The following is a 26505-nucleotide window of genomic DNA, read 5'->3' as shown; positions in this document are numbered from 1 at the left end:
GAGGATTTTATATTTCTTCATAAGCATTAATCTTATTTTGTCAATTAGGAACATTCAGCACCCACCCCGCTATCAAGGCAGCTGCCTATCATGTCATGCCCTACCTGCACAGGTGTGCTGGCTACTCAAATGATCCAATTAAGGAGGCCATTTAGTCAGCAGCAGCAGAAGTCCTGTGCCTGGACGCTCCAACAGCGGCCAGACACAAGCAGAAGCAGCAGAAGCAGCAGCAGCAGCACCACCTTTTGTTTTTTGGCTGCAGCAGCAAGGCCCACAGGGCTGGCTAGCTGGCTAGCCAGCAAGCAGGTAGCAATGAAAGTAGGAATCTTTCTTTTTAACCCTGTAAGGGGGTGGTGCACTGTACCCGAAGATACTGCCATATCGGGTCAATGCATAGGGCGACGGAAGCAAGCTTCGAAATCGGCCCCCGTTCTCAAAAATCCATTTAATATATGGTCCCCAGATAGGGGACGTATCAGATATTAAACTGATAAGAACAGATACTACACTTGATCTTAGCCAAAAGGCCGAGAAGCGATAACCGTGAAAGGGGCGGGCCCAACAAGGTCCCCTTCATGGGCACTATCACTGCTTGCTGTCAGGGAGGCTGCCAGACAATTTTCCATGCACACTCTGGGCTGGGGGGCAGTCAACCACCAGTACACACAGCAGAACCTAAACCCATACCATTATTGCTAAGCAGCAAGACAGGGGCCCATTGCACTCCCACGGGGCCTTTTTAAATGCAATCCATAACCCGGATTTGCCAGGAACCCTTCTTACTCCTCCTACTTGCATGTGACACTGGGCTTAGGATCTGCATAGGAAACACACACACAAGCACACACCTACCTTTGTTGCCTGCAGATGCCTCCTTGGCTGTCCCCAAACGGTATCAAACCAACACCCACGGGAAGCTGTAAGCATAGAGGACATGCCTGCACCCCATTGGACTTACCTGTGTGGGTTAAATCCGGGTTATTTGACAACCTATGGCGGTGATGGTTCTGCTCAGGCAGAGCAGTGCTGATGCTCCTCATAAAGCTGTCGCTGCTGTGAAGGTTCTAGGTGACATCACAAATCCCTATGGTTACATACACAACAAAGCTGGGTTGTTGTTGTTTACACTCTGCAAGGCCTGTGGAAGTGAGTGACATCATAGCACTGTAGTTCTGAGGGTTCTAGATGGATGCAACAATCTCCTGTTGCTTCTATGAAGGCCATAATAGACGACATCACCAAACAGCTCCATAGTCACATACACAGCAAAGGAGAGATGTTGTTTACACCTAGTGATGTCAGTGGTATTGAGTGACATCACAGCACAGTGCTAAGGCTCCTGGGCCTGGACACAGCAGCGGCTGCAATATCTCAACGGAGAATACGTTTATATATATGTGTGTGTGTGCGCGTATATATATATATATATATATATATATATATATATATATATATATATATTTCTCCGCCGAAATCACTTTTAAACCCATTTCCACCTTTTTTTCCCTTCTCTTCCTCTTACTTTTTTTTCACGTTTTTTTACGTTTTTCTCCTTTTCGCCTCTTTTCTGGGCGTATTATTCTTCTTTTTCTTCTTTTTTTTCGTCTAATGCATACCCCATCAGTGCAGCAATGCTTATTCAATACCGCCAGCAGATGGAGACACTGGGGGATAATTTTCTAAGGATTTATACTGATTTTTCCTGTCTGAATTTGTCGCACAGAAAGTTGCAGGCCAAATATGTGTGACATTTCTGCGACTTTAGCTTCTAGAGCATTTTTACAACATTATACATAGGTGCTGAATACATAAAAAGCGACTGTTCAGCGACAGACAAGTCGCATCGGCTGAAAGTAGGCCAGAATGTCAGTCCATGTTGGAGCAGGTTTAGATACAGTCTAAAGTATAGATCTCAAAGTCTGTGCACAGAATTTAGCAAGGGCCTCGCACCTTCTGATGCATCAGGTAGGTGCACAATAGCATAGCCTAACCCTCTGTACTTTGGTCTATATTGATGCGGGACATAGACAGCCAGCTGATGACCAATCCATTAGTGCAATGGATGGCTGGAAGCATTTGTCTTTGCCTTTGCAATACCACAGAAGCAATGCATGGTCAATGTACAGCAATGACACACCTGTGTGAACAGCCAGGAGACCCCCCCCCCCCCCCCCCATGTTATGTTACATAGTTACATAGTTAGTACGGTCGAAAAAAGACATATGTCCATCAAGTTCAACCAGGGAATTAAGGGGTAGGGGTGTGGCGCGATATTGGGGAAGGGATGAGATTTTATATTTCTTCATAAGCATTAATCTTATTTTGTCAATTAGGAACATTCAGCACCCACCCGCTATCAAGGCAGCTGCCTATCATGTCATGCCCTACCTGCACAGGTGTGCTGGCTACTCAAATGATCCAATTAAGGAGGCCATTTAGTCAGCAGCAGCAGAAGTCCTGTGCCTGGACGCTCCAACAGCGGCCAGACACAAGCAGAAGCAGCAGAAGCAGCAGCAGCAGCACCACCTTTTGTTTTTTGGCTGCAGCAGCAAGGCCCACAGGGCTGGCTAGCTGGCTAGCCAGCAAGCAGGTAGCAATGAAAGTAGGAATCTTTCTTTTTAACCCTGTAAGGGGGTGGTGCACTGTACCCGAAGATACTGCCATATCGGGTCAATGCATAGGGCGACGGAAGCAAGCTTCGAAATCGGCCCCCGTTCTCAAAAATCCATTTAATATATGGTCCCCAGATAGGGGACGTATCAGATATTAAACTGATAAGAACAGATACTACACTTGATCTTAGCCAAAAGGCCGAGAAGCGATAACCGTGAAAGGGGCGGGCCCAACAAGGTCCCCTTCATGGGCACTATCACTGCTTGCTGTCAGGGAGGCTGCCAGACAATTTTCCATGCACACTCTGGGCTGGGGGGCAGTCAACCACCAGTACACACAGCAGAACCTAAACCCATACCATTATTGCTAAGCAGCAAGACAGGGGCCCATTGCACTCCCACGGGGCCTTTTTAAATGCAATCCATAACCCGGATTTGCCAGGAACCCTTCTTACTCCTCCTACTTGCATGTGACACTGGGCTTAGGATCTGCATAGGAAACACACACACAAGCACACACCTACCTTTGTTGCCTGCAGATGCCTCCTTGGCTGTCCCCAAACGGTATCAAACCAACACCCACGGGAAGCTGTAAGCATAGAGGACATGCCTGCACCCCATTGGACTTACCTGTGTGGGTTAAATCCGGGTTATTTGACAACCTATGGCGGTGATGGTTCTGCTCAGGCAGAGCAGTGCTGATGCTCCTCATAAAGCTGTCGCTGCTGTGAAGGTTCTAGGTGACATCACAAATCCCTATGGTTACATACACAACAAAGCTGGGTTGTTGTTGTTTACACTCTGCAAGGCCTGTGGAAGTGAGTGACATCATAGCACTGTAGTTCTGAGGGTTCTAGATGGATGCAACAATCTCCTGTTGCTTCTATGAAGGCCATAATAGACGACATCACCAAACAGCTCCATAGTCACATACACAGCAAAGGAGAGATGTTGTTTACACCTAGTGATGTCAGTGGTATTGAGTGACATCACAGCACAGTGCTAAGGCTCCTGGGCCTGGACACAGCAGCGGCTGCAATATCTCAACGGAGAATACGTTTATATATATGTGTGTGTGTGCGCGTATATATATATATATATATATATATATATATATATATATATTTCTCCGCCGAAATCACTTTTAAACCCATTTCCACCTTTTTTTCCCTTCTCTTCCTCTTACTTTTTTTTCACGTTTTTTTACGTTTTTCTCCTTTTCGCCTCTTTTCTGGGCGTATTATTCTTCTTTTTCTTCTTTTTTTTCGTCTAATGCATACCCCATCAGTGCAGCAATGCTTATTCAATACCGCCAGCAGATGGAGACACTGGGGGATAATTTTCTAAGGATTTATACTGATTTTTCCTGTCTGAATTTGTCGCACAGAAAGTTGCAGGCCAAATATGTGTGACATTTCTGCGACTTTAGCTTCTAGAGCATTTTTACAACATTATACATAGGTGCTGAATACATAAAAAGCGACTGTTCAGCGACAGACAAGTCGCATCGGCTGAAAGTAGGCCAGAATGTCAGTCCATGTTGGAGCAGGTTTAGATACAGTCTAAAGTATAGATCTCAAAGTCTGTGCACAGAATTTAGCAAGGGCCTCGCACCTTCTGATGCATCAGGTAGGTGCACAATAGCATAGCCTAACCCTCTGTACTTTGGTCTATATTGATGCGGGACATAGACAGCCAGCTGATGACCAATCCATTAGTGCAATGGATGGCTGGAAGCATTTGTCTTTGCCTTTGCAATACCACAGAAGCAATGCATGGTCAATGTACAGCAATGACACACCTGTGTGAACAGCCAGGAGACCCCCCCCCCCCCCATGTTATGTTACATAGTTACATAGTTAGTACGGTCGAAAAAAGACATATGTCCATCAAGTTCAACCAGGGAATTAAGGGGTAGGGGTGTGGCGCGATATTGGGGAAGGGATGAGATTTTATATTTCTTCATAAGCATTAATCTTATTTTGTCAATTAGGAACATTCAGCACCCACCCGCTATCAAGGCAGCTGCCTATCATGTCATGCCCTACCTGCACAGGTGTGCTGGCTACTCAAATGATCCAATTAAGGAGGCCATTTAGTCAGCAGCAGCAGAAGTCCTGTGCCTGGACGCTCCAACAGCGGCCAGACACAAGCAGAAGCAGCAGAAGCAGCAGCAGCAGCACCACCTTTTGTTTTTTGGCTGCAGCAGCAAGGCCCACAGGGCTGGCTAGCTGGCTAGCCAGCAAGCAGGTAGCAATGAAAGTAGGAATCTTTCTTTTTAACCCTGTAAGGGGGTGGTGCACTGTACCCGAAGATACTGCCATATCGGGTCAATGCATAGGGCGACGGAAGCAAGCTTCGAAATCGGCCCCCGTTCTCAAAAATCCATTTAATATATGGTCCCCAGATAGGGGACGTATCAGATATTAAACTGATAAGAACAGATACTACACTTGATCTTAGCCAAAAGGCCGAGAAGCGATAACCGTGAAAGGGGCGGGCCCAACAAGGTCCCCTTCATGGGCACTATCACTGCTTGCTGTCAGGGAGGCTGCCAGACAATTTTCCATGCACACTCTGGGCTGGGGGGCAGTCAACCACCAGTACACACAGCAGAACCTAAACCCATACCATTATTGCTAAGCAGCAAGACAGGGGCCCATTGCACTCCCACGGGGCCTTTTTAAATGCAATCCATAACCCGGATTTGCCAGGAACCCTTCTTACTCCTCCTACTTGCATGTGACACTGGGCTTAGGATCTGCATAGGAAACACACACACAAGCACACACCTACCTTTGTTGCCTGCAGATGCCTCCTTGGCTGTCCCCAAACGGTATCAAACCAACACCCACGGGAAGCTGTAAGCATAGAGGACATGCCTGCACCCCATTGGACTTACCTGTGTGGGTTAAATCCGGGTTATTTGACAACCTATGGCGGTGATGGTTCTGCTCAGGCAGAGCAGTGCTGATGCTCCTCATAAAGCTGTCGCTGCTGTGAAGGTTCTAGGTGACATCACAAATCCCTATGGTTACATACACAACAAAGCTGGGTTGTTGTTGTTTACACTCTGCAAGGCCTGTGGAAGTGAGTGACATCATAGCACTGTAGTTCTGAGGGTTCTAGATGGATGCAACAATCTCCTGTTGCTTCTATGAAGGCCATAATAGACGACATCACCAAACAGCTCCATAGTCACATACACAGCAAAGGAGAGATGTTGTTTACACCTAGTGATGTCAGTGGTATTGAGTGACATCACAGCACAGTGCTAAGGCTCCTGGGCCTGGACACAGCAGCGGCTGCAATATCTCAACGGAGAATACGTTTATATATATGTGTGTGTGTGCGCGTATATATATATATATATATATATATATATATATATATATATATATTTCTCCGCCGAAATCACTTTTAAACCCATTTCCACCTTTTTTTCCCTTCTCTTCCTCTTACTTTTTTTTCACGTTTTTTTACGTTTTTCTCCTTTTCGCCTCTTTTCTGGGCGTATTATTCTTCTTTTTCTTCTTTTTTTTCGTCTAATGCATACCCCATCAGTGCAGCAATGCTTATTCAATACCGCCAGCAGATGGAGACACTGGGGGATAATTTTCTAAGGATTTATACTGATTTTTCCTGTCTGAATTTGTCGCACAGAAAGTTGCAGGCCAAATATGTGTGACATTTCTGCGACTTTAGCTTCTAGAGCATTTTTACAACATTATACATAGGTGCTGAATACATAAAAAGCGACTGTTCAGCGACAGACAAGTCGCATCGGCTGAAAGTAGGCCAGAATGTCAGTCCATGTTGGAGCAGGTTTAGATACAGTCTAAAGTATAGATCTCAAAGTCTGTGCACAGAATTTAGCAAGGGCCTCGCACCTTCTGATGCATCAGGTAGGTGCACAATAGCATAGCCTAACCCTCTGTACTTTGGTCTATATTGATGCGGGACATAGACAGCCAGCTGATGACCAATCCATTAGTGCAATGGATGGCTGGAAGCATTTGTCTTTGCCTTTGCAATACCACAGAAGCAATGCATGGTCAATGTACAGCAATGACACACCTGTGTGAACAGCCAGGAGACCCCCCCCCCCCCCCATGTTATGTTACATAGTTACATAGTTAGTACGGTCGAAAAAAGACATATGTCCATCAAGTTCAACCAGGGAATTAAGGGGTAGGGGTGTGGCGCGATATTGGGGAAGGGATGAGATTTTATATTTCTTCATAAGCATTAATCTTATTTTGTCAATTAGGAACATTCAGCACCCACCCGCTATCAAGGCAGCTGCCTATCATGTCATGCCCTACCTGCACAGGTGTGCTGGCTACTCAAATGATCCAATTAAGGAGGCCATTTAGTCAGCAGCAGCAGAAGTCCTGTGCCTGGACGCTCCAACAGCGGCCAGACACAAGCAGAAGCAGCAGAAGCAGCAGCAGCAGCACCACCTTTTGTTTTTTGGCTGCAGCAGCAAGGCCCACAGGGCTGGCTAGCTGGCTAGCCAGCAAGCAGGTAGCAATGAAAGTAGGAATCTTTCTTTTTAACCCTGTAAGGGGGTGGTGCACTGTACCCGAAGATACTGCCATATCGGGTCAATGCATAGGGCGACGGAAGCAAGCTTCGAAATCGGCCCCCGTTCTCAAAAATCCATTTAATATATGGTCCCCAGATAGGGGACGTATCAGATATTAAACTGATAAGAACAGATACTACACTTGATCTTAGCCAAAAGGCCGAGAAGCGATAACCGTGAAAGGGGCGGGCCCAACAAGGTCCCCTTCATGGGCACTATCACTGCTTGCTGTCAGGGAGGCTGCCAGACAATTTTCCATGCACACTCTGGGCTGGGGGGCAGTCAACCACCAGTACACACAGCAGAACCTAAACCCATACCATTATTGCTAAGCAGCAAGACAGGGGCCCATTGCACTCCCACGGGGCCTTTTTAAATGCAATCCATAACCCGGATTTGCCAGGAACCCTTCTTACTCCTCCTACTTGCATGTGACACTGGGCTTAGGATCTGCATAGGAAACACACACACAAGCACACACCTACCTTTGTTGCCTGCAGATGCCTCCTTGGCTGTCCCCAAACGGTATCAAACCAACACCCACGGGAAGCTGTAAGCATAGAGGACATGCCTGCACCCCATTGGACTTACCTGTGTGGGTTAAATCCGGGTTATTTGACAACCTATGGCGGTGATGGTTCTGCTCAGGCAGAGCAGTGCTGATGCTCCTCATAAAGCTGTCGCTGCTGTGAAGGTTCTAGGTGACATCACAAATCCCTATGGTTACATACACAACAAAGCTGGGTTGTTGTTGTTTACACTCTGCAAGGCCTGTGGAAGTGAGTGACATCATAGCACTGTAGTTCTGAGGGTTCTAGATGGATGCAACAATCTCCTGTTGCTTCTATGAAGGCCATAATAGACGACATCACCAAACAGCTCCATAGTCACATACACAGCAAAGGAGAGATGTTGTTTACACCTAGTGATGTCAGTGGTATTGAGTGACATCACAGCACAGTGCTAAGGCTCCTGGGCCTGGACACAGCAGCGGCTGCAATATCTCAACGGAGAATACGTTTATATATATGTGTGTGTGTGCGCGTATATATATATATATATATATATATATATATATATATATATATATTTCTCCGCCGAAATCACTTTTAAACCCATTTCCACCTTTTTTTCCCTTCTCTTCCTCTTACTTTTTTTTCACGTTTTTTTACGTTTTTCTCCTTTTCGCCTCTTTTCTGGGCGTATTATTCTTCTTTTTCTTCTTTTTTTTCGTCTAATGCATACCCCATCAGTGCAGCAATGCTTATTCAATACCGCCAGCAGATGGAGACACTGGGGGATAATTTTCTAAGGATTTATACTGATTTTTCCTGTCTGAATTTGTCGCACAGAAAGTTGCAGGCCAAATATGTGTGACATTTCTGCGACTTTAGCTTCTAGAGCATTTTTACAACATTATACATAGGTGCTGAATACATAAAAAGCGACTGTTCAGCGACAGACAAGTCGCATCGGCTGAAAGTAGGCCAGAATGTCAGTCCATGTTGGAGCAGGTTTAGATACAGTCTAAAGTATAGATCTCAAAGTCTGTGCACAGAATTTAGCAAGGGCCTCGCACCTTCTGATGCATCAGGTAGGTGCACAATAGCATAGCCTAACCCTCTGTACTTTGGTCTATATTGATGCGGGACATAGACAGCCAGCTGATGACCAATCCATTAGTGCAATGGATGGCTGGAAGCATTTGTCTTTGCCTTTGCAATACCACAGAAGCAATGCATGGTCAATGTACAGCAATGACACACCTGTGTGAACAGCCAGGAGACCCCCCCCCCCCCCCATGTTATGTTACATAGTTACATAGTTAGTACGGTCGAAAAAAGACATATGTCCATCAAGTTCAACCAGGGAATTAAGGGGTAGGGGTGTGGCGCGATATTGGGGAAGGGATGAGATTTTATATTTCTTCATAAGCATTAATCTTATTTTGTCAATTAGGAACATTCAGCACCCACCCGCTATCAAGGCAGCTGCCTATCATGTCATGCCCTACCTGCACAGGTGTGCTGGCTACTCAAATGATCCAATTAAGGAGGCCATTTAGTCAGCAGCAGCAGAAGTCCTGTGCCTGGACGCTCCAACAGCGGCCAGACACAAGCAGAAGCAGCAGAAGCAGCAGCAGCAGCACCACCTTTTGTTTTTTGGCTGCAGCAGCAAGGCCCACAGGGCTGGCTAGCTGGCTAGCCAGCAAGCAGGTAGCAATGAAAGTAGGAATCTTTCTTTTTAACCCTGTAAGGGGGTGGTGCACTGTACCCGAAGATACTGCCATATCGGGTCAATGCATAGGGCGACGGAAGCAAGCTTCGAAATCGGCCCCCGTTCTCAAAAATCCATTTAATATATGGTCCCCAGATAGGGGACGTATCAGATATTAAACTGATAAGAACAGATACTACACTTGATCTTAGCCAAAAGGCCGAGAAGCGATAACCGTGAAAGGGGCGGGCCCAACAAGGTCCCCTTCATGGGCACTATCACTGCTTGCTGTCAGGGAGGCTGCCAGACAATTTTCCATGCACACTCTGGGCTGGGGGGCAGTCAACCACCAGTACACACAGCAGAACCTAAACCCATACCATTATTGCTAAGCAGCAAGACAGGGGCCCATTGCACTCCCACGGGGCCTTTTTAAATGCAATCCATAACCCGGATTTGCCAGGAACCCTTCTTACTCCTCCTACTTGCATGTGACACTGGGCTTAGGATCTGCATAGGAAACACACACACAAGCACACACCTACCTTTGTTGCCTGCAGATGCCTCCTTGGCTGTCCCCAAACGGTATCAAACCAACACCCACGGGAAGCTGTAAGCATAGAGGACATGCCTGCACCCCATTGGACTTACCTGTGTGGGTTAAATCCGGGTTATTTGACAACCTATGGCGGTGATGGTTCTGCTCAGGCAGAGCAGTGCTGATGCTCCTCATAAAGCTGTCGCTGCTGTGAAGGTTCTAGGTGACATCACAAATCCCTATGGTTACATACACAACAAAGCTGGGTTGTTGTTGTTTACACTCTGCAAGGCCTGTGGAAGTGAGTGACATCATAGCACTGTAGTTCTGAGGGTTCTAGATGGATGCAACAATCTCCTGTTGCTTCTATGAAGGCCATAATAGACGACATCACCAAACAGCTCCATAGTCACATACACAGCAAAGGAGAGATGTTGTTTACACCTAGTGATGTCAGTGGTATTGAGTGACATCACAGCACAGTGCTAAGGCTCCTGGGCCTGGACACAGCAGCGGCTGCAATATCTCTACGGAGAATACGTTTATATATATGTGTGTGTGTGCGCGTATATATATATATATATATATATATATATATATATATATATATTTCTCCGCCGAAATCACTTTTAAACCCATTTCCACCTTTTTTTCCCTTCTCTTCCTCTTACTTTTTTTTCACGTTTTTTTACGTTTTTCTCCTTTTCGCCTCTTTTCTGGGCGTATTATTCTTCTTTTTCTTCTTTTTTTTCGTCTAATGCATACCCCATCAGTGCAGCAATGCTTATTCAATACCGCCAGCAGATGGAGACACTGGGGGATAATTTTCTAAGGATTTATACTGATTTTTCCTGTCTGAATTTGTCGCACAGAAAGTTGCAGGCCAAATATGTGTGACATTTCTGCGACTTTAGCTTCTAGAGCATTTTTACAACATTATACATAGGTGCTGAATACATAAAAAGCGACTGTTCAGCGACAGACAAGTCGCATCGGCTGAAAGTAGGCCAGAATGTCAGTCCATGTTGGAGCAGGTTTAGATACAGTCTAAAGTATAGATCTCAAAGTCTGTGCACAGAATTTAGCAAGGGCCTCGCACCTTCTGATGCATCAGGTAGGTGCACAATAGCATAGCCTAACCCTCTGTACTTTGGTCTATATTGATGCGGGACATAGACAGCCAGCTGATGACCAATCCATTAGTGCAATGGATGGCTGGAAGCATTTGTCTTTGCCTTTGCAATACCACAGAAGCAATGCATGGTCAATGTACAGCAATGACACACCTGTGTGAACAGCCAGGAGACCCCCCCCCCCCCCCCCCCATGTTATGTTACATAGTTACATAGTTAGTACGGTCGAAAAAAGACATATGTCCATCAAGTTCAACCAGGGAATTAAGGGGTAGGGGTGTGGCGCGATATTGGGGAAGGGATGAGATTTTATATTTCTTCATAAGCATTAATCTTATTTTGTCAATTAGGAACATTCAGCACCCACCCGCTATCAAGGCAGCTGCCTATCATGTCATGCCCTACCTGCACAGGTGTGCTGGCTACTCAAATGATCCAATTAAGGAGGCCATTTAGTCAGCAGCAGCAGAAGTCCTGTGCCTGGACGCTCCAACAGCGGCCAGACACAAGCAGAAGCAGCAGAAGCAGCAGCAGCAGCACCACCTTTTGTTTTTTGGCTGCAGCAGCAAGGCCCACAGGGCTGGCTAGCTGGCTAGCCAGCAAGCAGGTAGCAATGAAAGTAGGAATCTTTCTTTTTAACCCTGTAAGGGGGTGGTGCACTGTACCCGAAGATACTGCCATATCGGGTCAATGCATAGGGCGACGGAAGCAAGCTTCGAAATCGGCCCCCGTTCTCAAAAATCCATTTAATATATGGTCCCCAGATAGGGGACGTATCAGATATTAAACTGATAAGAACAGATACTACACTTGATCTTAGCCAAAAGGCCGAGAAGCGATAACCGTGAAAGGGGCGGGCCCAACAAGGTCCCCTTCATGGGCACTATCACTGCTTGCTGTCAGGGAGGCTGCCAGACAATTTTCCATGCACACTCTGGGCTGGGGGGCAGTCAACCACCAGTACACACAGCAGAACCTAAACCCATACCATTATTGCTAAGCAGCAAGACAGGGGCCCATTGCACTCCCACGGGGCCTTTTTAAATGCAATCCATAACCCGGATTTGCCAGGAACCCTTCTTACTCCTCCTACTTGCATGTGACACTGGGCTTAGGATCTGCATAGGAAACACACACACAAGCACACACCTACCTTTGTTGCCTGCAGATGCCTCCTTGGCTGTCCCCAAACGGTATCAAACCAACACCCACGGGAAGCTGTAAGCATAGAGGACATGCCTGCACCCCATTGGACTTACCTGTGTGGGTTAAATCCGGGTTATTTGACAACCTATGGCGGTGATGGTTCTGCTCAGGCAGAGCAGTGCTGATGCTCCTCATAAAGCTGTCGCTGCTGTGAAGGTTCTAGGTGACATCACAAATCCCTATGGTTACATACACAACAAAGCTGGGTTGTTGTTGTTTACACTCTGCAAGGCCTGTGGAAGTGAGTGACATCATAGCACTGTAGTTCTGAGGGTTCTAGATGGATGCAACAATCTCCTGTTGCTTCTATGAAGGCCATAATAGACGACATCACCAAACAGCTCCATAGTCACATACACAGCAAAGGAGAGATGTTGTTTACACCTAGTGATGTCAGTGGTATTGAGTGACATCACAGCACAGTGCTAAGGCTCCTGGGCCTGGACACAGCAGCGGCTGCAATATCTCTACGGAGAATACGTTTATATATATGTGTGTGTGTGCGCGTGTATATATATATATATATATATATATATATATATATATATATATTTCTCCGCCGAAATCACTTTTAAACCCATTTCCACCTTTTTTTCCCTTCTCTTCCTCTTACTTTTTTTTCACGTTTTTTTACGTTTTTCTCCTTTTCGCCTCTTTTCTGGGCGTATTATTCTTCTTTTTCTTCTTTTTTTTCGTCTAATGCATACCCCATCAGTGCAGCAATGCTTATTCAATACCGCCAGCAGATGGAGACACTGGGGGATAATTTTCTAAGGATTTATACTGATTTTTCCTGTCTGAATTTGTCGCACAGAAAGTTGCAGGCCAAATATGTGTGACATTTCTGCGACTTTAGCTTCTAGAGCATTTTTACAACATTATACATAGGTGCTGAATACATAAAAAGCGACTGTTCAGCGACAGACAAGTCGCATCGGCTGAAAGTAGGCCAGAATGTCAGTCCATGTTGGAGCAGGTTTAGATACAGTCTAAAGTATAGATCTCAAAGTCTGTGCACAGAATTTAGCAAGGGCCTCGCACCTTCTGATGCATCAGGTAGGTGCACAATAGCATAGCCTAACCCTCTGTACTTTGGTCTATATTGATGCGGGACATAGACAGCCAGCTGATGACCAATCCATTAGTGCAATGGATGGCTGGAAGCATTTGTCTTTGCCTTTGCAATACCACAGAAGCAATGCATGGTCAATGTACAGCAATGACACACCTGTGTGAACAGCCAGGAGACCCCCCCCCCCCCCCCCCCCATGTTATGTTACATAGTTACATAGTTAGTACGGTCGAAAAAAGACATATGTCCATCAAGTTCAACCAGGGAATTAAGGGGTAGGGGTGTGGCGCGATATTGGGGAAGGGATGAGATTTTATATTTCTTCATAAGCATTAATCTTATTTTGTCAATTAGGAACATTCAGCACCCACCCGCTATCAAGGCAGCTGCCTATCATGTCATGCCCTACCTGCACAGGTGTGCTGGCTACTCAAATGATCCAATTAAGGAGGCCATTTAGTCAGCAGCAGCAGAAGTCCTGTGCCTGGACGCTCCAACAGCGGCCAGACACAAGCAGAAGCAGCAGAAGCAGCAGCAGCAGCACCACCTTTTGTTTTTTGGCTGCAGCAGCAAGGCCCACAGGGCTGGCTAGCTGGCTAGCCAGCAAGCAGGTAGCAATGAAAGTAGGAATCTTTCTTTTTAACCCTGTAAGGGGGTGGTGCACTGTACCCGAAGATACTGCCATATCGGGTCAATGCATAGGGCGACGGAAGCAAGCTTCGAAATCGGCCCCCGTTCTCAAAAATCCATTTAATATATGGTCCCCAGATAGGGGACGTATCAGATATTAAACTGATAAGAACAGATACTACACTTGATCTTAGCCAAAAGGCCGAGAAGCGATAACCGTGAAAGGGGCGGGCCCAACAAGGTCCCCTTCATGGGCACTATCACTGCTTGCTGTCAGGGAGGCTGCCAGACAATTTTCCATGCACACTCTGGGCTGGGGGGCAGTCAACCACCAGTACACACAGCAGAACCTAAACCCATACCATTATTGCTAAGCAGCAAGACAGGGGCCCATTGCACTCCCACGGGGCCTTTTTAAATGCAATCCATAACCCGGATTTGCCAGGAACCCTTCTTACTCCTCCTACTTGCATGTGACACTGGGCTTAGGATCTGCATAGGAAACACACACACAAGCACACACCTACCTTTGTTGCCTGCAGATGCCTCCTTGGCTGTCCCCAAACGGTATCAAACCAACACCCACGGGAAGCTGTAAGCATAGAGGACATGCCTGCACCCCATTGGACTTACCTGTGTGGGTTAAATCCGGGTTATTTGACAACCTATGGCGGTGATGGTTCTGCTCAGGCAGAGCAGTGCTGATGCTCCTCATAAAGCTGTCGCTGCTGTGAAGGTTCTAGGTGACATCACAAATCCCTATGGTTACATACACAACAAAGCTGGGTTGTTGTTGTTTACACTCTGCAAGGCCTGTGGAAGTGAGTGACATCATAGCACTGTAGTTCTGAGGGTTCTAGATGGATGCAACAATCTCCTGTTGCTTCTATGAAGGCCATAATAGACGACATCACCAAACAGCTCCATAGTCACATACACAGCAAAGGAGAGATGTTGTTTACACCTAGTGATGTCAGTGGTATTGAGTGACATCACAGCACAGTGCTAAGGCTCCTGGGCCTGGACACAGCAGCGGCTGCAATATCTCAACGGAGAATACGTTTATATATATGTGTGTGTGTGCGCGTATATATATATATATATATATATATATATATATTTCTCCGCCGAAATCACTTTTAAACCCATTTCCACCTTTTTTTCCCTTCTCTTCCTCTTACTTTTTTTTCACGTTTTTTTACGTTTTTCTCCTTTTCGCCTCTTTTCTGGGCGTATTATTCTTCTTTTTCTTCTTTTTTTTCGTCTAATGCATACCCCATCAGTGCAGCAATGCTTATTCAATACCGCCAGCAGATGGAGACACTGGGGGATAATTTTCTAAGGATTTATACTGATTTTTCCTGTCTGAATTTGTCGCACAGAAAGTTGCAGGCCAAATATGTGTGACATTTCTGCGACTTTAGCTTCTAGAGCATTTTTACAACATTATACATAGGTGCTGAATACATAAAAAGCGACTGTTCAGCGACAGACAAGTCGCATCGGCTGAAAGTAGGCCAGAATGTCAGTCCATGTTGGAGCAGGTTTAGATACAGTCTAAAGTATAGATCTCAAAGTCTGTGCACAGAATTTAGCAAGGGCCTCGCACCTTCTGATGCATCAGGTAGGTGCACAATAGCATAGCCTAACCCTCTGTACTTTGGTCTATATTGATGCGGGACATAGACAGCCAGCTGATGACCAATCCATTAGTGCAATGGATGGCTGGAAGCATTTGTCTTTGCCTTTGCAATACCACAGAAGCAATGCATGGTCAATGTACAGCAATGACACACCTGTGTGAACAGCCAGGAGACCCCCCCCCCCCCCCCATGTTATGTTACATAGTTACATAGTTAGTACGGTCGAAAAAAGACATATGTCCATCAAGTTCAACCAGGGAATTAAGGGGTAGGGGTGTGGCGCGATATTGGGGAAGGGATGAGATTTTATATTTCTTCATAAGCATTAATCTTATTTTGTCAATTAGGAACATTCAGCACCCACCCGCTATCAAGGCAGCTGCCTATCATGTCATGCCCTACCTGCACAGGTGTGCTGGCTACTCAAATGATCCAATTAAGGAGGCCATTTAGTCAGCAGCAGCAGAAGTCCTGTGCCTGGACGCTCCAACAGCGGCCAGACACAAGCAGAAGCAGCAGAAGCAGCAGCAGCAGCACCACCTTTTGTTTTTTGGCTGCAGCAGCAAGGCCCACAGGGCTGGCTAGCTGGCTAGCCAGCAAGCAGGTAGCAATGAAAGTAGGAATCTTTCTTTTTAACCCTGTAAGGGGGTGGTGCACTGTACCCGAAGATACTGCCATATCGGGTCAATGCATAGGGCGACGGAAGCAAGCTTCGAAATCGGCCCCCGTTCTCAAAAATCCATTTAATATATGGTCCCCAGATAGGGGACGTATCAGATATTAAACTGATAAGAACAGATTTTTTTTTTTTTTTTTTTAAATCCCTCAGGTAGGGGATGAAAGTACTCCAAGCAATACTTTCAAACTGGCATTACAAACTTTCTGTAACACACAACCCTCTCATCATTGGGAAACTTTATTTATCAATCAAACAGACAAAAAAAAACAATCAAGATAAATCAACAAGATGAATCCATTTTTTCGATTTCCAAATGCCTTCCGCATCAATCCCACCCCTCTTAGAATCCCACAAATAACACAAATACAGTTTGCCTAACACCATTCGCACACTATTATTAACACTCACTTCTTTCCTCAAAAACACATAAACATTCCTCACATCCCACAAGACTTCCTTAATACACGACAACAATAACCACAACACTCTTACATTCTGACCTCCACTTACACAAAGCCCAAACATCATCATCTCAAAAGACAAAAACTCCATACCTGTCAATTCCTTGCATAAAGGACCAAGCCTTCTAACAACCTCACGAGCATACTTACAATTCCAAAAGAGATGAATAACACTTTCAAAACCATTACAACCCACTCTAGGACACACATCACATCTCACCAAACCCCTTGCTTTCTGAAACTCTCTCACAGGCAACACACCATGTAGACTTTGCCACACAATCTCCTTTTGCTTATTAGACATACCATCCATCCTTACTTTCTTCCAAACTTTCTCCACATCCGCTCCCCTCACAGAATTAATATTACATACAACCTCTTTACTCTCAATCATTCTCATCACCAAACGTTTATTCTTCAACACACTCATCTCTTCTTCTATCAACTCAAATTTCTCCAAAAACCTCACAACCCACTCATACCACTTAGGAACCTCAAAAGCAACAGGCCTACTCAGATCCCTCTTACACCACTTCAGCCTAACAAACAGTCTTCCAGCAAGAAACTTAGTCATACAAGACATCTTCTTATCTCCTTCAATAATGACCAGTATGAAAACTAAAATATTCACTCCAAAATAAACCTCCAGATTTGGAAAACTCATCCCACCCTTCCGCCAATTTTTAATCACCACTTCTCTCCTTAATCTTTCTACTTTAGACCCCCAGAAAAAGACAAACAAAACCCGATTCAGACTCCTTAAACACATATACTGCGGAGGAAAAATCATAGCAACATACAGAAAAATTGGTAAAACAACACTTTTAATAACCACAATTTTTCCAATAAAAGAAAGACTTCTCATACTCCAAAAATTCAAACGCATCTCTACCTTCTTTTTTGCATCATCCCAACTCTCCTTTCCATCCAAGTCCTTACTAAACTTAATCCCCAATACTTTAATAGCCCCCTCCACTACATTCACCCCAACATCACTACTTAACCCACCTTCACCAAAGCATTTACATTCGCTCTTTAACCAATTCACTTTAAAAGCAGACGCACCACAGAAAATTGAAACCAAAAGCCTCACTCTCCTCACAGCACACTCAGAATCACACAGGACACATACATCATCCATATAAGCATTCACTTTAAATTCCCTACCATTGCTACCAGGAATATGAACACCTCTCACTATCTTATCCCTCCTAATCAGACATAACAGAGGCTCAATCGCGCATATAAACGCTACTGGCGAGAGCGGGCACCCCTGCCTTACTCCTGAAAAAACATTCACTCTTCTCCCCACACATCCATTAACGAGCATCCTACTATATATTCTATCATACAAACTCCTAACTCTCCACACAAAATCACTCGGAAACCCCATTCGCAACAATACCCTGAACAAAAAATTATGAGACAACCTATCATACGCCTTTTCAAAATCAAGTGACAACAAATAAGCATTTTGTTTTCTACTCTTACAATCCCACAAACAATCTCTCAACAGACACAAACTCTCATGTATACGACGTCCAGGCACAGCACAAAACTGATCATAACCAACCACACATTCAACAACATCCCTCATTCGATTAGCAATAATTTTTGCATAAATCTTATAATCGCAGTTAAGTAACGTAATTGGACGCCAATTCTTTAAATTTTTTAAATTCCCTTTTTTTGGAATTAATACTACCACACCACCACGCATACTCTCCGCAATTTCCATATTCTCCCACATAAACTGACACACTGCAACAACATCCTTACCCACCACATTCCACAAAAAACGATAAAATTCCACAGGCAAACCATCTTCCCCTGGAGTCTTATTCGCTGACATTTTCTGCACTACATCCCATACTTCTTCACTTGAAATCTTACGCATAACAAAAGCCTGCTCAGCTTCTCCAAGCTTCCCATCCAACACACTCAATACCTCACTCTCCAAATTCTCATCTCTCCACTTCTCTCCATACAGCTCCTCATAAAAGCATGCAATTTCCTCACTCACACCATCACCAGTCACTTCCCTACCATCCTCTCTCACAATCATATCAATAACAGGTTTTTTAGAAAAAACTTTTTTGAAAAAATAACGTGAACATTTCTCATCATGTTCCAATTTATCTAACTTGGCCCTATACATGATACTCCTACCCTTTTCCAACACAAAATTATTAATCTCCCTCTTAGTGCTCACAATATCATCCTGAACATCCACTCCACAATCTCTCAACCTACACAAATAGGACAAACGCGCATTCAACTTCACATATTGCTCCCTCTTAAGAGCAGCGACTTTGTATCCAAAGGACTTAAAAAAGGACTTTGTTTTCTTTTTAACCCATTCCCACCACAAAATAATGTTATCAAACTCACCTTTCTTTCCACACCACTTCTTATACATACATTCATACTGATCTCTCACATCCACACTATCTAAATGTTTAATATTCATTTTCCACAAACCTCTCCCATACACAGCACTCTGACCCACATCAATCTCACACAGCAAGGAATCATGGTCCGAATAACAAACAGACCTCTGTCTGTAACTTAAAGCATTCAAACTCTCAGACAAAAAACAATAATCTAACTTAGAGTGAAAATTACCTCTATCTGCATGATATGTACATAAATTAGGATTAATATTACATAACTCTTGGATATCCCTTAACCTAAAATCAGAGACTAACTCAAATAATTTTCTACCAGATACATCAAAAGCTTTTTTTGTTAAATCAACATTCATATCTCCAACTAAAATAACAGGCATCTTGCCCTGAACATAAAACTTTAACTTATCAAACAAATTTTTTCTTTCATTTTTATATGCAGGAGCATAAACATTAATCAAACGAAATTTCACATTTTTATAACTTAATACAGCAGAAATACACCTGCCAGGTTCAATTACCACATAGCTTTCCACAGCAATGTCAGGTGATTTAATCAAGATCCCCACACCATCATTCTTATTCAAAACACTCCCAGACCACACACACCGACCATACACCCATTCATCCTGACTTATGGTGAGATCAATACCACACTCCTGCAAACAAAAAATTGCAGCATTTTCCTGAGCTAAAAAACTTAAAATAGCAGCTCTCCTAGCCTTATTTTTAAACACTCTCACATTTTGAGAACATACAACAAAACCCATAGCCTAAAGCTACAAAGAACAAGGTTTAACCCTGCATGAGCTACACAGGTGCATCAGCCACCTGCTACTAACTAGCAAATCAAGTCCCAGCATAGTTATTCACCACTCTCAGTAGCCTCCATAACATCCGTCTCCAGGACTTCATAAAAGTTGCTGGTTTCCGGGCGCGAGTCCGCACCCTTCTCACCTCTTCTTTTCTTGGCAGACTTCCCTCCATGCACCAGTTGAAAGCCATCATAATTTTCATCCTCTGCATTATGTTTCCCACCACCCTCCCTGTTACACAAATCAGTCTCACCTGAGGATGGAAATGGCTCAATGTGAACAGGGTCAGAGGGGTGAACAGACTCCACAGAGTGACTAGGACTCTGCACTCCCTCAATAACTTCCTCCAACTGTCTGAAGGCATCAGAGACTGCAGCCTGAACATCAGGGGGCTTCTGAGGAGCTGCAATGGTCTTCAGAGGGGCCAATCTCCTCACTATTTCCCCCTCTCTCACCACACTACTGAATAAAGGACTTCTCACCCCAGGGCAGTCCTTATAAACATGACCTTCCTCCCGACATAAGTCACATTTCCTGGCTTTAGGACAACTTCCAGCATGGTGGCCAGCAGAATAACAGTTCCTGCACATTTGTCCTTGCACACAGTTCTCCTTTAAATGTCCAAAGGAAAAACAATTCCTGCAGTAGGAAGGCTGACCAGCATAGGACAGGTACCCCCTATAACCTGCAATGGAAAAACTGGCAGGGGGGTGTTTAAAACCCCCAACACAAGTAGGGTCTACTTTTAATTTAACCACAAACTTATAATTGCAGTTAAAAATCCCCAGTACATTCGTCTGTTTCTCTCCACCCTTCACATAGTCACAGTACTTGGGCAAAAAGTTCTTAATAATTTCCACATCTGTGTAAGGATTATGCACATGCACTATCACAGTTTTTTCCTGCAGACCAAACAGTGGAGTAATCTTCACCCCAACCAGCAAGGGCTCATTGCTGAGATTCCTTAAGTATTCATACACATGCAAACACCTGCCCTCATCCACAAAGGTTACCTCATAGGAGCCCCTGCGGGGAGACTCATTAACACTGAAGATTTCAGCCTTGTCCACTCCAATCTTCTCCATAATGATGTCTCTCACCAGATAAACCATGTTGTTCTTGGAACTTGCAGGATCCACCTCCATGCGGATAGTATTCTTTACTCCAGCCATTCTTCCAGATGATAATCTGTCGGTACAGGACCACAGTGAAAAAAATCTTCCTCCGGCAAACTGGGTAAACCCAGAGATCGCACCCTCTGGCCAGACCAGAGCAAACTGCACTTGATCTTAGCCAAAAGGCCGAGAAGCGATAACCGTGAAAGGGGCGGGCCCAACAAGGTCCCCTTCATGGGCACTATCACTGCTTGCTGTCAGGGAGGCTGCCAGACAATTTTCCATGCACACTCTGGGCTGGGGGGCAGTCAACCACCAGTACACACAGCAGAACCTAAACCCATACCATTATTGCTAAGCAGCAAGACAGGGGCCCATTGCACTCCCACGGGGCCTTTTTAAATGCAATCCATAACCCGGATTTGCCAGGAACCCTTCTTACTCCTCCTACTTGCATGTGACACTGGGCTTAGGATCTGCATAGGAAACACACACACAAGCACACACCTACCTTTGTTGCCTGCAGATGCCTCCTTGGCTGTCCCCAAACGGTATCAAACCAACACCCACGGGAAGCTGTAAGCATAGAGGACATGCCTGCACCCCATTGGACTTACCTGTGTGGGTTAAATCCGGGTTATTTGACAACCTATGGCGGTGATGGTTCTGCTCAGGCAGAGCAGTGCTGATGCTCCTCATAAAGCTGTCGCTGCTGTGAAGGTTCTAGGTGACATCACAAATCCCTATGGTTACATACACAACAAAGCTGGGTTGTTGTTGTTTACACTCTGCAAGGCCTGTGGAAGTGAGTGACATCATAGCACTGTAGTTCTGAGGGTTCTAGATGGATGCAACAATCTCCTGTTGCTTCTATGAAGGCCATAATAGACGACATCACCAAACAGCTCCATAGTCACATACACAGCAAAGGAGAGATGTTGTTTACACCTAGTGATGTCAGTGGTATTGAGTGACATCACAGCACAGTGCTAAGGCTCCTGGGCCTGGACACAGCAGCGGCTGCAATATCTCAACGGAGAATACGTTTATATATATGTGTGTGTGTGCGCGTATATATATATATATATATATATATATATATATTTCTCCGCCGAAATCACTTTTAAACCCATTTCCACCTTTTTTTCCCTTCTCTTCCTCTTACTTTTTTTTCACGTTTTTTTACGTTTTTCTCCTTTTCGCCTCTTTTCTGGGCGTATTATTCTTCTTTTTCTTCTTTTTTTTCGTCTAATGCATACCCCATCAGTGCAGCAATGCTTATTCAATACCGCCAGCAGATGGAGACACTGGGGGATAATTTTCTAAGGATTTATACTGATTTTTCCTGTCTGAATTTGTCGCACAGAAAGTTGCAGGCCAAATATGTGTGACATTTCTGCGACTTTAGCTTCTAGAGCATTTTTACAACATTATACATAGGTGCTGAATACATAAAAAGCGACTGTTCAGCGACAGACAAGTCGCATCGGCTGAAAGTAGGCCAGAATGTCAGTCCATGTTGGAGCAGGTTTAGATACAGTCTAAAGTATAGATCTCAAAGTCTGTGCACAGAATTTAGCAAGGGCCTCGCACCTTCTGATGCATCAGGTAGGTGCACAATAGCATAGCCTAACCCTCTGTACTTTGGTCTATATTGATGCGGGACATAGACAGCCAGCTGATGACCAATCCATTAGTGCAATGGATGGCTGGAAGCATTTGTCTTTGCCTTTGCAATACCACAGAAGCAATGCATGGTCAATGTACAGCAATGACACACCTGTGTGAACAGCCAGGAGACCCCCCCCCCCCCCCCCCCCCATGTTATGTTACATAGTTACATAGTTAGTACGGTCGAAAAAAGACATATGTCCATCAAGTTCAACCAGGGAATTAAGGGGTAGGGGTGTGGCGCGATATTGGGGAAGGGATGAGATTTTATATTTCTTCATAAGCATTAATCTTATTTTGTCAATTAGGAACATTCAGCACCCACCCGCTATCAAGGCAGCTGCCTATCATGTCATGCCCTACCTGCACAGGTGTGCTGGCTACTCAAATGATCCAATTAAGGAGGCCATTTAGTCAGCAGCAGCAGAAGTCCTGTGCCTGGACGCTCCAACAGCGGCCAGACACAAGCAGAAGCAGCAGAAGCAGCAGCAGCAGCACCACCTTTTGTTTTTTGGCTGCAGCAGCAAGGCCCACAGGGCTGGCTAGCTGGCTAGCCAGCAAGCAGGTAGCAATGAAAGTAGGAATCTTTCTTTTTAACCCTGTAAGGGGGTGGTGCACTGTACCCGAAGATACTGCCATATCGGGTCAATGCATAGGGCGACGGAAGCAAGCTTCGAAATCGGCCCCCGTTCTCAAAAATCCATTTAATATATGGTCCCCAGATAGGGGACGTATCAGATATTAAACTGATAAGAACAGATACTACACTTGATCTTAGCCAAAAGGCCGAGAAGCGATAACCGTGAAAGGGGCGGGCCCAACAAGGTCCCCTTCATGGGCACTATCACTGCTTGCTGTCAGGGAGGCTGCCAGACAATTTTCCATGCACACTCTGGGCTGGGGGGCAGTCAACCACCAGTACACACAGCAGAACCTAAACCCATACCATTATTGCTAAGCAGCAAGACAGGGGCCCATTGCACTCCCACGGGGCCTTTTTAAATGCAATCCATAACCCGGATTTGCCAGGAACCCTTCTTACTCCTCCTACTTGCATGTGACACTGGGCTTAGGATCTGCATAGGAAACACACACACAAGCACACACCTACCTTTGTTGCCTGCAGATGCCTCCTTGGCTGTCCCCAAACGGTATCAAACCAACACCCACGGGAAGCTGTAAGCATAGAGGACATGCCTGCACCCCATTGGACTTACCTGTGTGGGTTAAATCCGGGTTATTTGACAACCTATGGCGGTGATGGTTCTGCTCAGGCAGAGCAGTGCTGATGCTCCTCATAAAGCTGTCGCTGCTGTGAAGGTTCTAGGTGACATCACAAATCCCTATGGTTACATACACAACAAAGCTGGGTTGTTGTTGTTTACACTCTGCAAGGCCTGTGGAAGTGAGTGACATCATAGCACTGTAGTTCTGAGGGTTCTAGATGGATGCAACAATCTCCTGTTGCTTCTATGAAGGCCATAATAGACGACATCACCAAACAGCTCCATAGTCACATACACAGCAAAGGAGAGATGTTGTTTACACCTAGTGATGTCAGTGGTATTGAGTGACATCACAGCACAGTGCTAAGGCTCCTGGGCCTGGACACAGCAGCGGCTGCAATATCTCAACGGAGAATACGTTTATATATATGTGTGTGTGTGCGCGTATATATATATATATATATATATATATATATATATATATATATATTTCTCCGCCGAAATCACTTTTAAACCCATTTCCACCTTTTTTTCCCTTCTCTTCCTCTTACTTTTTTTTCACGTTTTTTTACGTTTTTCTCCTTTTCGCCTCTTTTCTGGGCGTATTATTCTTCTTTTTCTTCTTTTTTTTCGTCTAATGCATACCCCATCAGTGCAGCAATGCTTATTCAATACCGCCAGCAGATGGAGACACTGGGGGATAATTTTCTAAGGATTTATACTGATTTTTCCTGTCTGAATTTGTCGCACAGAAAGTTGCAGGCCAAATATGTGTGACATTTCTGCGACTTTAGCTTCTAGAGCATTTTTACAACATTATACATAGGTGCTGAATACATAAAAAGCGACTGTTCAGCGACAGACAAGTCGCATCGGCTGAAAGTAGGCCAGAATGTCAGTCCATGTTGGAGCAGGTTTAGATACAGTCTAAAGTATAGATCTCAAAGTCTGTGCACAGAATTTAGCAAGGGCCTCGCACCTTCTGATGCATCAGGTAGGTGCACAATAGCATAGCCTAACCCTCTGTACTTTGGTCTATATTGATGCGGGACATAGACAGCCAGCTGATGACCAATCCATTAGTGCAATGGATGGCTGGAAGCATTTGTCTTTGCCTTTGCAATACCACAGAAGCAATGCATGGTCAATGTACAGCAATGACACACCTGTGTGAACAGCCAGGAGACCCCCCCCCCCCCCCCCCCCATGTTATGTTACATAGTTACATAGTTAGTACGGTCGAAAAAAGACATATGTCCATCAAGTTCAACCAGGGAATTAAGGGGTAGGGGTGTGGCGCGATATTGGGGAAGGGATGAGATTTTATATTTCTTCATAAGCATTAATCTTATTTTGTCAATTAGGAACATTCAGCACCCACCCGCTATCAAGGCAGCTGCCTATCATGTCATGCCCTACCTGCACAGGTGTGCTGGCTACTCAAATGATCCAATTAAGGAGGCCATTTAGTCAGCAGCAGCAGAAGTCCTGTGCCTGGACGCTCCAACAGCGGCCAGACACAAGCAGAAGCAGCAGAAGCAGCAGCAGCAGCACCACCTTTTGTTTTTTGGCTGCAGCAGCAAGGCCCACAGGGCTGGCTAGCTGGCTAGCCAGCAAGCAGGTAGCAATGAAAGTAGGAATCTTTCTTTTTAACCCTGTAAGGGGGTGGTGCACTGTACCCGAAGATACTGCCATATCGGGTCAATGCATAGGGCGACGGAAGCAAGCTTCGAAATCGGCCCCCGTTCTCAAAAATCCATTTAATATATGGTCCCCAGATAGGGGACGTATCAGATATTAAACTGATAAGAACAGATACTACACTTGATCTTAGCCAAAAGGCCGAGAAGCGATAACCGTGAAAGGGGCGGGCCCAACAAGGTCCCCTTCATGGGCACTATCACTGCTTGCTGTCAGGGAGGCTGCCAGACAATTTTCCATGCACACTCTGGGCTGGGGGGCAGTCAACCACCAGTACACACAGCAGAACCTAAACCCATACCATTATTGCTAAGCAGCAAGACAGGGGCCCATTGCACTCCCACGGGGCCTTTTTAAATGCAATCCATAACCCGGATTTGCCAGGAACCCTTCTTACTCCTCCTACTTGCATGTGACACTGGGCTTAGGATCTGCATAGGAAACACACACACAAGCACACACCTACCTTTGTTGCCTGCAGATGCCTCCTTGGCTGTCCCCAAACGGTATCAAACCAACACCCACGGGAAGCTGTAAGCATAGAGGACATGCCTGCACCCCATTGGACTTACCTGTGTGGGTTAAATCCGGGTTATTTGACAACCTATGGCGGTGATGGTTCTGCTCAGGCAGAGCAGTGCTGATGCTCCTCATAAAGCTGTCGCTGCTGTGAAGGTTCTAGGTGACATCACAAATCCCTATGGTTACATACACAACAAAGCTGGGTTGTTGTTGTTTACACTCTGCAAGGCCTGTGGAAGTGAGTGACATCATAGCACTGTAGTTCTGA

General features: G+C 45.2%; 10 non-coding genes across 10 annotated transcripts; all 10 read right to left on the bottom strand.

Moving 5' to 3' along the window:
• Positions 1-348: 348 nt before the first annotated feature.
• On the bottom strand, positions 349-539 carry LOC130345083 (U2 spliceosomal RNA). Its single transcript, XR_008883856.1, has one exon. It is a non-coding gene; the product is annotated as a U2 spliceosomal RNA (small nuclear RNA).
• Positions 540-2632: 2093 nt separating this feature from the next.
• Positions 2633-2823, bottom strand: LOC130345082 (U2 spliceosomal RNA). The gene has a single exon (XR_008883855.1). It is a non-coding gene; the product is annotated as a U2 spliceosomal RNA (small nuclear RNA).
• A 2081-nt stretch (positions 2824-4904) lies between these two features.
• Positions 4905-5095, bottom strand: LOC130345080 (U2 spliceosomal RNA). Its single transcript, XR_008883854.1, has one exon. It is a non-coding gene; the product is annotated as a U2 spliceosomal RNA (small nuclear RNA).
• Positions 5096-7181: 2086 nt separating this feature from the next.
• Positions 7182-7372, bottom strand: LOC130345079 (U2 spliceosomal RNA). Its single transcript, XR_008883853.1, has one exon. It is a non-coding gene; the product is annotated as a U2 spliceosomal RNA (small nuclear RNA).
• A 2086-nt stretch (positions 7373-9458) lies between these two features.
• LOC130345078 (U2 spliceosomal RNA) lies at positions 9459-9649 on the bottom strand. The gene has a single exon (XR_008883852.1). It is a non-coding gene; the product is annotated as a U2 spliceosomal RNA (small nuclear RNA).
• A 2088-nt stretch (positions 9650-11737) lies between these two features.
• Positions 11738-11928, bottom strand: LOC130345077 (U2 spliceosomal RNA). Its single transcript, XR_008883851.1, has one exon. It is a non-coding gene; the product is annotated as a U2 spliceosomal RNA (small nuclear RNA).
• Positions 11929-14019: 2091 nt separating this feature from the next.
• Positions 14020-14210, bottom strand: LOC130345075 (U2 spliceosomal RNA). Its single transcript, XR_008883849.1, has one exon. It is a non-coding gene; the product is annotated as a U2 spliceosomal RNA (small nuclear RNA).
• Positions 14211-16285: 2075 nt separating this feature from the next.
• On the bottom strand, positions 16286-16477 carry LOC130345093 (U2 spliceosomal RNA). The gene has a single exon (XR_008883865.1). It is a non-coding gene; the product is annotated as a U2 spliceosomal RNA (small nuclear RNA).
• Positions 16478-23395: 6918 nt separating this feature from the next.
• LOC130345074 (U2 spliceosomal RNA) lies at positions 23396-23586 on the bottom strand. Its single transcript, XR_008883848.1, has one exon. It is a non-coding gene; the product is annotated as a U2 spliceosomal RNA (small nuclear RNA).
• Positions 23587-25677: 2091 nt separating this feature from the next.
• LOC130345073 (U2 spliceosomal RNA) lies at positions 25678-25868 on the bottom strand. The gene has a single exon (XR_008883847.1). It is a non-coding gene; the product is annotated as a U2 spliceosomal RNA (small nuclear RNA).
• Between the last annotated feature and the right edge of the window lie 637 nt (positions 25869-26505).

This window comes from Hyla sarda, unplaced genomic scaffold, assembly GCF_029499605.1.
Source record: "Hyla sarda isolate aHylSar1 unplaced genomic scaffold, aHylSar1.hap1 scaffold_745, whole genome shotgun sequence".
In the NCBI taxonomy this organism is placed as follows: Eukaryota; Metazoa; Chordata; class Amphibia; order Anura; family Hylidae; genus Hyla; species Hyla sarda.
This window is presented reverse-complemented; position numbering and strand designations above follow the sequence as displayed.